The sequence below is a fragment of the Engystomops pustulosus genome, chromosome 1 (assembly GCF_040894005.1).
Source record: "Engystomops pustulosus chromosome 1, aEngPut4.maternal, whole genome shotgun sequence".
NCBI lineage: Eukaryota > Metazoa > Chordata > Amphibia > Anura > Leptodactylidae > Engystomops > Engystomops pustulosus.
In genome coordinates this window covers 176,023,587-176,037,918 of record NC_092411.1, presented here as the reverse complement: position 1 = coordinate 176,037,918, position 14,332 = coordinate 176,023,587, and the positions used below count along the sequence as shown (strand labels likewise).

Sequence of the window (14,332 nt, the reverse complement as noted above, 5' to 3'; positions counted from 1 at the left end):
TGTCCGCCATTATAGGGCTGTGGCTGGGCACATGGTGCTGTCGCCATCTTAGTTCCGCATTTCACATCTCTATCTAAAAGCTTCACATATCCATATAGCACTTCCGCTTTTGCTGAACCCCCATCTCCTCGCACTTCTGACCAGCCTTCGACTTGCAATGCTCTGGCCACTCTGTAGTGAGCCTGAGCAGCTTCCAGTATGCCCTTATCTTCTAACACACCTCTGCTTGTGGTTAGAATTTGCTTCCACACTGAAGGCTGCAGCCTTCCCTTTGAGGGCATATCAACATACTTGTACAACCTCGCACAATTATTAACATACTTTTTTCCTTCCCGTTTCTCAACAAGCCTGACTGCAGTCTCTGCCCCCTCGGGGAGGGTATGCACTTTCTTAAACACACCTAACATCATGTTCTAACAAGGTACACGTTAGTGTAGCTATTCACTCAACGCAGGGGCCCCGGCTCACCGTTGTGTATCAAGAAAATAACAAACGTCCCTAACCTACCAGAACCTCTGACTACACATCCGTTAGAACCATTAATGGTTCAAAAACCGTGCTTCCCTCGGTACCTTAATCAGCCGGTCTCCTAGTGAGCCATGCTATCTTCTTTCCGGTCTCTAACCCTAGACCACCTTAATTCCCTCCCCCAACAATAAAAACAATCTGGACACGTAACCAGTGCCCAATATCCCCAGAACAGAGGATGTCAATCTGTACTATTCTCAGTCCGCAAACTTCCTCCCCAGCTTCTACAGAAGGGGGGCAGAGACTCTATATGTCACAATGAAGCCTTTTACTTTCACTTTCCACCCAAAGGTCTGACTCAGTGCCTGAGAGAATGAGGCGTGGTGATTCAGTGACACACCATAGGGAAGTGTCACTATGTATCAGTTCTGAACCATCCCAGCGATCACCGTAAAGAAAATGAGTCTCACCACTCAGACAATCAGCCCTTAGACCCGAAAAGTATCAGAAGCTACTAACTTGTTCCACACCAATGATCACAGGGAAGTCCAACACATATATAATATGCATCAACTTACCGTGACTCAGTAAGGCCGCGCGGTCCTCTATTGGTGTGGACAAGCGTTCGTCCTCCGTCCTCTGGTTCGGGTCCTCGGGTGTACGGTATCAGCAGGGATGGCCCCACGTTGGGCGCCAGCTGTCAGGGTCGGGCCAATCCCGCCTTACACTCTTCTCCCAGACACTCCAAATTATTTGAGCATGCGTGCACGTTTGGATAAGAAAAGACAGAAGACTGAAGTTCTGTTTTATCTTAGGTTCATGCTCTTAACTTGCCGAACAGAAAAGAGAAATGAACTGTGTTTATTTCCTGATTACATAGCTTCTTATACCCATAGAAAAAGGTGTGGTCACATACATTAAAATCATTATAATTGGTTATAGCTAAGCATATATGTCCGGCCCCCCGACCCCTGCTGATTGGTCCTCAAAACTAGGCCTTGGTTTCTATGCCAGGGGAATTTCCAGTCACCGTTGTCTACAGTAAATTGACCACTAGTCTGGATGCTGATGCTATTCTTAACAAACATCTGCTTTTCCATCTTCTGCTTTCCATCACAAGACTTGAGTTCCGCTGACAGTTGCATGTCTGGTTAAAACTGATGTAAGGGAAAAGCTCTGTATTTCTCAACAGACAAAATACAAAATATAGGGCAAAGGGCACATGTATACAATCATAAAGCATATAATTATTATGGACACATAATCATTACTTTGACCCTCACAGAACTACTATGCCTCCAAGTGGGGGTCTTGCACAAGGAGAGACTTTCATTTGCACGTCTTAAGTTCTTGTGGGTCTTCCGTGGTTGCAGCCCCATGCACCGGTGTTCGACTGGAAGATGGGTGAAGTTCTCCGCTAGGGACCAGAATGCCACTTACGTTGTCAGGAACTACCTTGTCCCGTCTCCACCATCTCACTTGCCCATCTCCTCCATGGGCTCAGATGTACCTACTGTCTGTGCCCGAAACCACTGCGATGTCGGCCTACGTGAAAGAGAATCTACAGAGGGGGTCATACGCAAGTCCTCTTCTCCTGCCGGTGCAGGGTTCTTTTTTGTGTCTCTTCGTCCGTGCATAGTTTATCGTAGCCTAAACAAGATCACCGTGAAGATCACCGCTATCCTTTGCCGTTGATCAAGGAACTCTTTGACCTCTTACATGGAGCCTAGGTCTTCACCAAAGTAGACCTCCATGGGGCGTATAACCTAATTTGGATCCGCAAAGACGAGAGGAAGACCGCCTTCAACACTCGTGATGGGCACTTCGAGTACCTGGTCATTCCAACACACCAGCTGTTTTTCAGGAGTTCGTCAACGTCATTTTCAGAGACTTTCTATATACCTGTGTTGCGGTCTATCTCGATGATATCCTGATGTTCTCTATGAACCTTGAGTCCCACCAGTTCCCATGGAAAGTCCTAAGTAATTTAAGAGCCAATTGCCTTTACGCCAAACTCGAGAAGTGTCAGTTCCACCAGAAGAGTCTTCCCTTACTCGGCTATATCATCTCTGACAGGGTCTACAGATGGATCCTTGCTAAGTTGTCTGCCGTACCTCGCCCAGTGAGACTACGTGCCAGAGATTTCTGGGCTTCGCCAATTGTTACCAGCAATTTATTCCACATTTTCCTCTCTTGTTTCTCCTATTGCGGTGCTGACCAAGAAGAATGCCAATCCTAGACTCTGGCCTCCGACAGGTGAAGAAGCTTCCACTAAGCTGAAGTCTTCCTTAATCTCTGCCCCAGTTCTCACGCGGCCTGATACGGAGAAGCCATTCCAGCTGAGGGTTGATGCCTCATCCTCACCTGCGGCTTCTTCTCTAAGACCTTCTCAGCTGCAGAGAGGAATTATTCCATTGGTGATTGAGAACTTCTGGCCATAAGCTTTGGAGGAATGGCGCTTCTTCTGGAAGGAGCTCATCATCCGGTCTATATCTACATTGACCACAAGAATCTCCAGTATCTCCAGACTGCTCAGCGTCTCAATCCTCGTCAGGCTCACTGGTTCCTCTTTTTTTTCTCAATTCAACTTCCTAATTCACTTCTGTCCAGCTGAGAAGAACTTCAAAGCTGATGCCCTCTCTCATGCCTCTGATGTTGTGGGGGAAGAATCAGCCTCTTGTCATATAATTCCCCCTGATGCAGCATCCTCCCAGCCACAAGGCTGCTACAACAGACTGGCATATCCCTCCAGAAGGATCTGAGTGCCACTCTGTCCTGGCTGCTGACAGCTGTCACTAGGGGTCTCCTAATAGCTCCGTCTCATCAGGTGGACCATCTGCAAAGTTTTCCCCTACTACATCCTCTGAAATTCAAATGCTGCTCCAGAATCTACCTACTAAAGAGGACTTTAGGGGCCTCATAGAAGGGGTCAAGGACACATTTCGTACTGAGCTTCATTTAGTAAAAGAGGATTTGCTGAGTCTGCTCATGATGATACAAAGCTATATGTGGCCTGACTCTGGGACGATACTGCAGCACAGGCCACCACTATTAGGGATATGAGCCGTCATTTAGAGGACCTGGATAACAGAGGGCACTGCAACAATTTAAGAGTCAGGTGAGTACCCGAACCAAAGGGCCCTTAACATATCAGAGCACTGCTGGAGTCCCTATTCAATCAAACTCTTGATCAACCTCCCACCCACAAGATCAAATTTGACACAGCCCATCACTAACACTATTATCTACCCCCAGGGTAGTTATATTCTTCTCCATGGCTCCCTGCAAAGTCTCCTCCTTACCCTGTGTAATATTTATGCCCCTAATTCGGTACAGATTATGTTCTATAAAAAGGTCCTTCAGGATCTCTAACCTCCCTCCAGCGGATTTACTCATGGGAGGGGACTTTAACCTACCATTCTCTGCATTCGCTGACGGCTAGCGATAAATAAGCTCACCTCAGCTCATTACAACAAACACTGGCTAGTGCTCCTACCAGATCCCTCCTCAAAAAAGTGGTGGAAACCTGAGCTAAACTCAAAGACCTAGCACGGAAAAATTGTTAATGTACTCCAAACAAAAATATTAAGAAAAAGGCAATAAAGCCCACACCTTGCTCTCCCGCTGGTTGAGGGAGGAGGCTTGTAACACCTCAGCACACTCCATCCGCCATTCTGACGGTACAATCACCTATGACCCACAAGAGATTTCTGAGATTTTCCAGCTCTCTATAACCTACCAGATTTTCTTCCCACAGACCCAGAGACCCATAGCTCTCATATTGATACCTACCTTCAATCTTGTAACCTTCCTAGACTATCCTCCGAGGCATTGAGCACTATCAATGCCCCCATTGAACTGGAGGAATTGACTGAAGTCATAAAAGCCCTCCCCAATAGCAAATCCCCAGGCCCTGGTGGACTGATGTATCTATATTATCAATCCTTTCAAACTCTTCTAGATCAACACCTACTGGCCTTATTTAAAACTTTCCTTAATGATGCGCCGATCCCGCTGGAAATGTCCCACTCTCATTTTACCTTGATCCCTAAACCTGGGAAAAATCCCCTGGAATATGCTAATTATAGGTCTAAAGCCTTACAGAATACGGATCATAAATTTTTCACAAAAATCCTGGCCAAAAGACTTATCCAGTGGATCTCTCAGCTGATCCACAAGGACCAGATGGGGTTTATTCCCTCGCTTCAAGGAGGAGATAACACCATTGATCTTATTAAAGTGATCAACAGAACAGATGGTGAAGCTCTTGTCCTAAGCCTGGATGTGGAGAGGCCTTCGACAGACTGGGTTGGTCCTTCCTGTTTCGGGCCTTAAAAATGTATGGCTTACAAAACAGCCATACAGAGCCTGTACTCCACCCCTTCAGCCTCCAACAAACTACCCCATTCGTCTTCAACTAGATTCCCCATCCATAATGGCACCCGACAGGGATGTCCGCTATCTCCCCTGCTTTTTGTCCTCTGCATCGATCACCTGGCAGCAGCTATCAGGCGGTCTGTGGACATTGGAGGAGTGATGGTTAGGGAAAAGGAATTTAAGCTGTCCCTCTTTGCAGATGAAGTTCTGCTGACATCACCAGACCCCATCTCTCGATCCCCAACCTGCACAGACTATTAGGGGAATATAGCAAACTATAAGGGTACAAGGTCAATGTTGGCAAGACTGAAGCCCTTCCTATTAATATACCCCAGGATATGCTAGCACTCCTAAAATCCAATTCCAACTATAAGTGGCAATCAACCTTCTTAAAATACCTGGGAGTAAATTTGACCCCTAGCTATAAAAGATTATACTCCCACAAATCCCCCTTCTCCTCTTTGATTCTCTAAAAAAAGTAGCTTGACAAGTGGAATAAAAATGTCAATCTCCTTCTTTGGGAGAATCTCGGCCATAAAAATGACAATCCTCCTGAAGTTAATGAACTCTCCCGGTTCTGATCCTCGTCAGGGTCCTCAGGGCGCTCCAGGGTTCTCTTTTCCAGTTCATCTGGGCACACACATGCCACAGACTGCCTAGTAAGCTAATGATGCAACCTAAAGACCTAGGAGGTTTGGCAGTTCCACATAGTCAAATATTATTGGGCAGCCCACCTCCGTCAGATTCCGACATGGTCCACTCTGCTGGCCTACTCTAAGTGGATGGAGAAGCTCTGGAGCACTCCAGTTCACCCTAATGCCTATCTTTGGGCCACTACCACAACTACTCCTGATTCCTCACTGCTGGGCCCTATGACACATACAAGATCGACATGGATCCAATGTAAACAACCCTTTCCCTTGGAATCCCAACATTCATCCCTGACCTCCTTTCTATTCAATCCACGTCTGCCCTCCAGTCTTACGGGACAGATTTTGAGACCCTGAAGAACCTTTTCTGCTTTGACGATATTGTAGACGATATAAGCTCAAAATCCATTCTAGACTTCCCAGTCCTGCAAACTAGATTTGATCTCCCATCATCCTCCCTCTTCAGTTATTTGCAAATTAAATTGTATCTCAGCTCTCTGTATGGTTCTTCTAAGGTCTCTACACCCACAAAATTTGAGAGGATATGCAAAATGGACCTATCCATCTCATCCCCCAAAGCGCGACTATATGCGGAAATGGGAAACCTATTTAGATAAAGAGCTATTTCAGGAGACCTGGAGGATTATTTGGGATAGGGCAGTGAAATTGTCCCAATGTGTACAATTCAAAGAAAACCAATATAAATTATTAAATGTTTTGGAACCACACCCCAGCTCTGCTACACCGCATATCCTCTAATGTATGTTGGAGGTGCGGAGGAGATGGAGCATCTGTCCCACACATTTTTTGGCACTGCCCCTCAATTTGTGAGTATTGGAGAATGGTGGTAAATATGATGTCCTCACTTCTCAACCACAATCTCTCTCTAGATCCTGCCATGTGCCTATTGAACCTGTTCCCCAAACAGTTGAATAAATGGGTCTCTAAGCTACTTCTACACTTACTTACAGCTGCTAAGTGTTTGATCTCGGCCAAATGAAAACAACCTATCCCCCCATCCCGGGTAGAACTATGTGCCAGGATACAGGAAGTTCGGAAAATGGAACACCTCGCTGCACTCCTTTATAACACTGTAGATAGATTTAAACTCATCTGGGCCGCATGGGATGACTTTTGTTCCCCCTCATGTCTGTGTCTGTATGTTTAAGAGTTATATATCCGTTGGCTCATAAAGAGCCCTTATACTCTTTGAGACCTTGTTATTTTGGTTCCTTGTTCTCCACCATTGTATTCACTTGGTTTGTGTGGTTATGGTTTGATATCTAATGATATAATGGCATTGTCTACTACTATATCATTTTGCTGCATATTTTTATGTTCAAACTTTACCAACCGTGGTTGACCCAGCTTACAGAGGGTGATGATTTTCCTCACCTGGTGCACAGGAAAAGCAGAGATCATGACTAAGGCTATACGCCGAAACGCGTCGATCGCTAATATTATGATGTACCTGTATTTGTGATCGCTATGTCGGATTTTAACCCCTTAACGCTCTGCGCCGTAGCTCTACGGCGCAGAGGTATAAGGGATGTATGAAGAGGGCTCTTCATACAGAGGTGGGGGTTTTTGCATTTTGCACAAAACCCCCACCGCTAATAACCGCGGTCGGTGCTCTAAACGCGGGCGCCGCCATCTTTTTTTTGATCGCCACGCCCCCGAACGTCATCGGGGGGCGGCGATCGGTTACCATGGTAGCCTCGGGTCTTCTTTTGACACGAGGCTACATGGTTTATGCAGGTTCGTTACAATGAGCCAGTGGCTCATTGTAATGTATGACCTGCAAAAATGCCATATATTGCAATACTGTAGTATTGCAGTATATGGTAGGAGCGATCTGACCATCTAGGGTTAATGTACCCTAGATGGTCTAAAAAATAGTGGAAAAAAAAAGAAAAAAAAAGTTTAAAAAATAAAAAAAATTAATAAAATATTAAAAGTTCAAATCACCCCCCTTTCCCTAGAACGGATATAAAACATAACAAACAGTAAAAATCACAGACATATTAGGTATCGCCGCGTCCCAAAATGCCCGATCTATCAAAATATAAAAACGGTTACGGCCGACGGTGACCTCCGAGGCGGGAAATGGCGCCCAAATGTCCGAAATGCGACTTTTACACCTTTTTACATAACATAAAAAATGAAATAAAAAATGATCAAAATGTCGCACAGACCTCAAAATGGTAGCAATGAAAACGTCGCCTCATTTCGCAAAAAATGACACCTCACACATCTCCGTGCGCCAAAGTATGAAAAAGTTATTAGCATCAGAAGATGGCAAAAAATTTTTTTTCTTTTTTGTACACATTCGTTTAATTTTTAATTCGTTGAAAATGTATTAAAACACAATAAAACCTGTATAAATTTGGTATCACCGCGATCGCACCGAACCAAAGAATAAAGTAGGCGTGTTATTTGGAGCGAAGAGTGAAAGTCGTAAAAACTGAGCCCAATTTTTCCACATTTGGAATTTTTTTTCAGCTTCGCAGTACACGGCATGTTAAAATAAATAACATCACGGGAAAGTAAAATTTGTTACGCACAAAATAAGCCCTCACACAGGTCTGTACACGTAAAAATGAAAAAGTTATGGATTTTTGAAGTTGGAGAGCGAGAAATCAGCCGAAAAACCCTGCGTCCTTAAGGGGTTAACCAATAAAGAAAAGGATTTCTTCACCTAAATTGTGAGTGCCAGATCCTCTTTCCATATTTTTATGTTGGGTCTTTTTTGGTTGGTAATATTCCTTAGTCATAAGGACTCTGCCTTCCCCTTTGTCCGCCTTCTCCACAATTATTTCTTTATCATTTTTTTTATGTTTTTAAGGGTTTTTTTTTCTACATTTGTAAGATTAAGTGTATCCGCTTTATATACAAGAGCTTAAATATCGCTTGTGACCGGTTTCCTGAAGACATCAATTGGGCGGTTGGTGATTGGGGGGTCATCTTCTTCAAATTCGCCAGTTGTGTCGTCCAGCAAAGGGGCGGGGCAACGGCGGGCCGACGACTGTATAGCCATATAGGAGTACGTGCAAGCTGGCGGGCAAGGGGGGCAGGCAGGAAAAAGGACGTGTTGGCAGGCGGGTAGGGGGATGTGCAGGCGGGCAGGAGAACATGACGGCAGGCGGGGGGAGGGTCGTTTAAGGCCTGCAGAAGGACTTGTCGGCAGGCGCGCATGGGGAGAGGCCGGCAGGTGGGCAGAAGGACGTAACCGCAGGCCAGTAGGGGGACGTGCTGGCAAGAGGGTAAGGGTACATACTGACATTGGCACATGGCGGCAGACAGGCAGGGGGGCGTGTTGGCAGGCGGGCAGGGTGACGTGACGGCAGGAGCGTAGGGGTACATGCCTGCGGGCGGACAGTGGGACATGCCGGTGGGCTGGCAGGGAGACAGGCGGGCAGAAGGACATGTCGGAGGGAGGGTAGAGGGACGAGTGGGCAAGTGGATAGGAGGACATGCTGGCGGGTGGGCGGGCAGGAGGATGTTGGTGTGGTTTTGTCGTCCATTCCGGGCCCCTGGTGCAGCACGGGCCCCGTAGCAACCGCTACGGCTGCTACGCCTGTTGTTACGCCACTGGGTACTAGCTGTTTTTTTTTACTTTTTCATGAATGTTTCCACTTGCTGGGCAGTTTGTCTTCTTCGTAACTCTAGTTTGGATTTACGTAATTCTGATGTGACTGACTCGTATTCCAAGCCTGCATAAAAGCATCACTTTCTTGCTTTTCAGCTGTACTAATTTATACTAACAAAGCCTATCGAGACTGGAAGTTTGTTGCACCAATAGAGACAAAAAGAGGCATCAGAGAAGAGGTGGCCCGGTTTGGTTATAAATTACGAGCATTTTTATTCCCCTACACACAAGCGAACCGGATGAAGCACTATAAGTGCAAAAACGGTTTTGTCTTGATGTGATGTCCTGCACTAAATGTCCCCCTTATGTCTCCCATCATGTTGAAATTTTTGCCTAGAAGAGTTTACTATGTGTATTTGTACATAAATGCTAAGAAGACTATCTGTTGAGTGCCATTCCTATCTTTATTTCTCACGGCCATATGTTCACAAGACTCACTATTATTGTGAATAGAGTACCACTTTTTCCTGGGCTTCAATTGTTGCTCCTTTTTTTTCATACCTCTGGAATCTTATATGTTTATATATACAAGTACATCAACCCTCAATACAGAAGCATTGGCCAATCCAATTTTTCTTCTTTTTGCTAAAAGAGCAAAAGAGTAAAAGTGTAAAAGAGTAAAAGTGTAAACTAAGGGGTTAAACATATTCTTTATTCTGTAAACAATTGAAATTTGAGCAAACCTATTTAAGGCTAGTGGGGCTAAGTTAAGTTGCCTTAGGGTTAGTGGGCACACTAAGCTTCCCGGTGGTTACGTTCACGTGCTGCACTTGAATAACATTTAGGAACATACATTTATGAAACTTCTACAAGGGACCTTATAGTGATGGCTAACAATGTAACACATAACACACATGTTGCTACTAAGAAAATGTATTTACATGTGATGAAGCATTTTGTCCAATGCATTTCAAAACACAAGGCAAATGTATCGTGTGAATACAGCCCGAAGATGATTTTGAATCTTATTCTAGCAGTGGATCGTTGGGGAGAAGCCTTCTGGGTCCAGAAGAGAACGCGCTGCTCTCTCCTAGAAGTGTGGTAGTGTGCCAACACATACTTTGGAGTTATGAGCAGAGGCACCAATAGGGGGTGTAAGAACTGAGAGTGCCTAAGGCAGCATCAACACTAAATACGGTTACCATGCAACAAAGATCCTACAAACTAAGCCAACTAATACACAGTCAAATAATGCAACAGACAGACAAACACACTCCCTTCAAAGAAGGCTTGCGGGCTGAAATATGCACAACGGGAGCCAATACCTATTGGTAAGGGACATTTCATTGCAGACTGTGTGAGCATTGTTACTTTAAAATCAGTGGCGGATTAAGACTACCATAGTTCCTGGGCTGTAGAGAGACCTGTCTGCAGTTTTTAACCCCTTAGTGACACGGCCTGAAAAGGCTCTAGTGACTGCACATTTTTAGCAAATTTTCGTAAATTTAAGGGCCATAACCCTTTTTTGTGTACTACCTTAAAATTTTTTGCTGTGTTTTTTTTTTGTCGATACACATAGAGCTAGTTAAAACGTAATAAAAGTTTAAACTTTTTTTTTACAATTTTCAAAATGAACATTATAAATGAATTCCCTATTTTATTTAGTTCCTTTTGATATATAATATGTATAGTCTCTGGGACATAGGGCGACTATGGCGATGTTTTTTGTAGTGTAGTGGGGGATTTTTTTTTATTATATGAGGAAATGCATCCTGTGTCCTCCTGTCCGCCATCCTCCTCCTGTGCCCTCCTGTCCGACCTTCTCCTCCTGTGCCCTCCTGTCCGCCATCCTCCTCCTGTGCCCTCCTGTCCTCCAGCCTCATTCTGTCACCCCCTGTCCTCCAGCCTCCTCCTGTGGCCCCCTGTCCTCCAGCCTCCTCCTGTGCCCTCCTGTCCGCCATCCTCCTCCTGTGCCCTCCTGTCCTCCAGCCTCATTCTGTGGCCCTCTGTCCTCCAGCCTCCTCCTGTGGCCCCCTGTCCTCCAGCCTCCTCCTGTGGCCCCCTGTCCTCCACCTTGCTCCTGTGGCCCCTTATCCTCCAGCCTCCTCCTGTAGTCCCCGTTTCTTACCTTCCCTCATTCCTCTGCAGTCACTCTTTCTCCCGGGTGTCGACTGACTCACGGAGGGGGCGGGGCCAGCCTCCCGTGATGGCAGGACAGAGCCCAAAAACTGGGACTGTTCTGCTGAATCCGTGAAGATTGGGAGTCATGTTATATGTCCCCCATGGGGTTATAAAAGACCCCAGGGGACATTTTCACTTTTTTTAAATTCTACTTTATTATTTTTACAAGTTTTACAAGAAAACAACCACCTGTCATTAGATGTTCTGATCAGTGCTGTACTGGGTCTAAATAGACCTACTTCAGCGCGATGCTGTGAGATGGGAGAAGCAGTAAAAAACTGCATCTCCCTAGGGTCTCCGGGTGTCTCTGACACCGGGAGGCCCGGTCCTGCTCCCGCAGCTAGCACGGGAGTAGTAGAAAACGGACCTGCGTCTGCTGACGTCTAGAGTCAGTTGGCGGTCCTAGATAAATTAAATACACAGATGCAGCCTGGTACCTCCAACCCTACATCATGTCCACCAATTTTACTAGGCAAACCCTAAAAGGGACTGACATTCTTGCACATCACTCACGGGTCATATTTGAAAGGTAGATACAACAAATGATGAGGGTTATGCAAGAAAGTCAGTCAGCGACAACAGTACTGCTCAGTAACAGACAAAACTAAAAATACCACAGTCACTTACAATATAATAACACCTCGATTATAGTTTACCTCACACCACAACTGACCACACTTTGACCATATTACTACCATATTACTAATATTAATTGGGAATTATTATATTATACGTCATGAATATATATTACACTTTCAATAATATATACTGTGTGCCCTGTAATATAATATATAACCCCCTGATTAATAATAAATACAGCACTCTCAATGTATCGTATAATGGGCCACATTTATCACTCGTTTTTTCTGTTGTTTTTGCGCCTTTTCATTCAGGCGCACCGTTTTTGCGCCATTTTTGCGATTAAACGCCAAACTAGCCGCGCAGCAAAAATAAGCAGCTTTCCCTCATCTATCTTACCAATCCAGATGTTTTGCTGCGCCTAATGATATTCATCACTTGCAACGTTTTCATTTAGGCGCAAAAACGGGCGCAAAAACACTCCAGCCCGAAGGTGGCGTTATCTGAGAAGAAAGCACTGACCCCCTTTGCAGAAGAGCTCATTTCTAGCAGCAGAGCTCAGCCAGACACTGGAACATGTAATAGATACATTAGATACACTGCAGACAGGAGCTGCAGACTCTATTTACAGTTCATCACCTTCTATTTACAAAATATTCTGCAAAACGCTGAGCTCACAGCAAGAGGGAAGAGAACTTTGCACAAGTTTGCAGAAGCTTGGCGAATTTTGCAGATACTACATACAAGTGTCCCCCATGTAATTCTGCACAGTGTCTGAGGGGGATATTGTGCAGAATTACAGTGGTGCAGCAGGAGACCAGCACTGGGGGATCCCCTCCAGGAGAAGCCCCTGCTGAGGAGGTCACTGGGTGCAGGGTGTCACACACCTGGGTGCTGCTGTGAGTGTTATCTTCCTTCTGGGCTGTGGGAGAAGCAGAGAGGAGCTTGTAGCAGGATGACATGTAAGTGCCCAAATCTAACATTGCGCCTAAACTGCGCCAAAATTGCGCCTAAACTGTTTTAAAGTAAAGTGATTAATAGGAGGCAGGAAATTAACTTATCACAGATGGTTGTAGCTTGTGATAATTCTGGCAAAACAGTGCGCCAGAATTTAGGCGCAACTACTACACTTAGGCGCACAAAAGTGATAAATGTGGCCCAATGTGTGTTAGCAAAGCCATCATCTACTGGTTCTATCTGGTACTGCAGTTTCTAAATATCTGCCAGAAGGAAAGTTGATTATTGTGACCAATCACATGCATTATCATTATTATACTGTACAGTGGTGCTGGTTGTATGAGGAGTTTGCCACCTCCCAAGGGGAGTTAATAAAACTCCATGTGGCTGTAAAGTTCCAGGTTTTTCTCTCCTGAGCTTTCTGTAGAGACACACAGCCTGTATGGATACCAGGCCCCTGCAGACATCCACCTTCAGGAGTCTATATCATCCTGCTGCTGAAGCAGCCATCCATCTCCAGCCTGAAGCTATCTATACCAGGCTTTGAGCAACTCCTGCCGAACATCATCCAACCAGCCACCTTGAACCAATTGATTTGTTCCTGCTGTTTTGGCCATTGCTGTGTTCCTGAATAAACAAACTGTAAGTTGTATGGTTGACATTTGTTGTCTCCTAATGATGCCTGCGTAAGGCTTATAACATAAAGGGCGCCCCATTTACCATCACCTACTGATCCATACATCTACATTGGGTTGCCCTCATGGAGAAATATTCTGCACTTTCAGCCTCTCCCTCTTTTTTTGCACTTCCACCTGTTGGAGACCTTCAAGGCTGTGGACAAGGTCTATTTTTCTGGTACCCAGCACCGTGACTGCAGATGAGCGCTAGGTCACGCTCCGCCAGCCACTCAGGTACCCAAGGGCTCCAGGTGCCCCCAAACCAGAAAAGGCTAGTCTCCGGTGGGGTATGTTGCATATGTAGGGCCCCACCAACCACATACTTATTAATTTATTCACTACACACCCTCTTATGCAGTTATTTATATGCAACACCCCTAATTGTCATCTCATGTGTTCCCTTATCAGCAATGTAACAATTGATAACTTATATTTTATTTGATTCCATCTGTAGTGCTTATGGTGTTGGGATTAATTCTTAATTTTGCTTAAGCCCTATGGATACTTTAAAACCTCTACATCTCCTACCTTGAGTGTTTACTGAAAATAAAAAGTTACTCAGACAGAACAAACATGAAATTACCAATACCTTAATGAATGTTTTATGACGTAACGTATTTTCCGGACTATAAGGCGCACTTAAAAACCTTGGATTTCCGTGGAAATCCAAAGTGCGCCTTATAATCCGGTGCCCCCTATGTATGGCACAGGGCAGCGGACCATACTTACATAGGTCCCCGCTACCGGAGACCGGAGACAGCAGATCTCCAGCGGGAACTGCAGACCACGCGGCACGAACAACTTCTGCCGCGTGGTCTGCAGTTCCCGCTGGAGATCTGCTGTCTCCGGTAGCG

The 14,332-nt window shown here is 45.3% G+C and overlaps 1 protein-coding gene across 2 annotated transcripts in view; it reads left to right on the top strand.

The window, feature by feature from the left end:
* MAST3 (microtubule associated serine/threonine kinase 3) overlaps positions 1–14,332 on the top strand; it is a 193,622-nt gene that overhangs the window by 69,419 nt on the left and 109,871 nt on the right. The window lies entirely within an intron of this gene.